This window comes from Arachis ipaensis, chromosome B01 (genome assembly GCF_000816755.2).
Source record: "Arachis ipaensis cultivar K30076 chromosome B01, Araip1.1, whole genome shotgun sequence".
Taxonomy (NCBI): domain Eukaryota; kingdom Viridiplantae; phylum Streptophyta; class Magnoliopsida; order Fabales; family Fabaceae; genus Arachis; species Arachis ipaensis.
This window is the reverse complement of record NC_029785.2, coordinates 114,741,942-114,744,163: the sequence shown is the minus strand read 5'-3', so window position 1 is coordinate 114,744,163 and position 2,222 is coordinate 114,741,942.

The following is a 2,222-nucleotide window of genomic DNA, read 5'->3' as shown; positions in this document are numbered from 1 at the left end:
ATGGATTTTGTGACGGGGTTATCGCTGACACAAGGGTATTCGGTCATCTTCGTGGTAGTGGACCGACTATCAAAGTTTGCCCATTTCCTACCACTAGCAGCTACTTTTACAGCCCCCCAAGTTGCTGAAACATTTATCAAACATGTAGTGAGTATTCATGGCATGCCACAGTCTATTGTGTCTGATCGCGATAAGGTATTCACAAGCAAGTTTTGGGAGCAATGTTGTATGCGCCAAGGTATCACCCTAGCGTGGAGCTCGGCTTACCACCCTCAGTCCGATGGCCAGACCGAGGTGCTTAATAGGTGTCTAGAGATGTACCTTCGTTGTTATACTCAAGACAACCCCAGGACTTGGTGTAAGATGCTTCCATGGGCGCAGTTTAGTTATAATACTTCCTTTCATTTGGCAATCGGCATGTCTCCCTTTAAGGCCTTGTTTGGGCGGGATTCTCTGCCTCTACTCCGATATGTCGCCACCTCTACAGACGCTCCAGCTGTCCAGGAACAATTGCAACAGCAAGACTCCCTGATAACAGCCTTGAAATTCCACTTGGGGAGAGCTCAGGCCCGGATGAAGGCCACGGCTGATGGCAAGCGCCGTGACCTGGAATTTCAGATTGGCGACCTTGTTTATGTCAAGCTCCAACCATATCGTCAACGTTCTGTGGCCTTTCGAAAGACCCAAAAGCTATCTATGCGCTACTTCGGACCTTTTTCCGTGGTGCAGCGTGTGGGTAAAGTCGCATACAAGCTGGAGCTTCCTTCCACTGCCAAAATACACCCTGTTTTCCATATTTCTCTCCTTAAGAAGTGTGTGGGCAGCCCACCTTCAGTTACACTACCGGAACCTCTAACCGTGGATGAGAACGGTTGCAAATTGCTGCCCCTCCGGGTGCTAGGCCATCGTATGATCAAAGTGAACGATACTTGGCAGGGCCAGGTGTTAATTCAATGGCAGCATCTATCGCCGGAGGAAGCGACATGGGAAGGGTATGCGGACATGCAACGGCTTCACCCCTTCTTCAACCTTAAGGATAAGGTCAATCTCCGGGGCGGCGGTGTTGATACAAAGAGGAAAGAAAGGGGTAAATAAGAAGGGAGAAAAGACCCTGATGGGGCATGTGTGTAATGTGAGTCTTCTCTTCTGACTTGATAACTTTTCTCTGTACTCTCTCTATACTCTCTCTCCCTAAAAACTTCACATTTTAATTCAGATCCCCCTTGCATCTAATTCCCTCATACTCTGATTACTTGGACTCATCCCTAATACTGCTATACTATACTTGTGCTGTTATACTACACTTGTACCACTTTCAATTTTTCATCAGAATCCTTTATAGCTTGCAATTGCTATCAGATATATAATATTCATAAAGATATAAAAAAGAATGAGCATAAGTATTAAAAAGATATGATATAAAATATTATAATTATTGATAAATCTCACATAATTAATTATTAAATATTAATAAATCTAATTGTTTAATACATAATACTTTTCAAAAATAGTATCAACATGTAGACCGACTTTAAAACATATCACGTTAGCATACTTGACTCTAAAACTTAAGCTCATGAATAATAAAATGAAATACTATATATAACATTCATAGAAATATAAGAAAGAATTGTGATCATTTTTAAAAAGATACAAAATAAAATATTAGAATTATTGATCCACAGAAATATAAGAATGAATAATGATAATTACTAAAGAGATATGATATAAATATTAGAATTATTAACAAATCTCAATATAATTAATCATTAAATGTTAATTTGTGTATGATTGATTACATAATATTTTTTAAGAAAATAGATGAGAAAAAAGAAGAATCCAAACTGATATTAGAATGTGCCACACATCAGTATGTTTGGTATCAGAATGTAATCTATTGTCGAATTAGAATTACTTATTATTGAGGATTGATTCACTAAAACATAAGAAAGAATCAAAATAATAATTACTAAAATGTTATGAAATATAATATTAAAATTATTAACAAATTTCAACATAAATAATAATTAAATATTAATTTGTGTATGATTGATTATATAATATTTTTCAAAAAAATAGATGAGAAAAGAGAGGAATCCAATTGGTATTAGAATGTGCCACACATTAGTATGTTTGGTGTCAGAATGTAATCTATTATCGAATTAGAATTACTGATTATTGAGGATTGACTCACTAAAACATAAGAAAGAATCAAAACAATA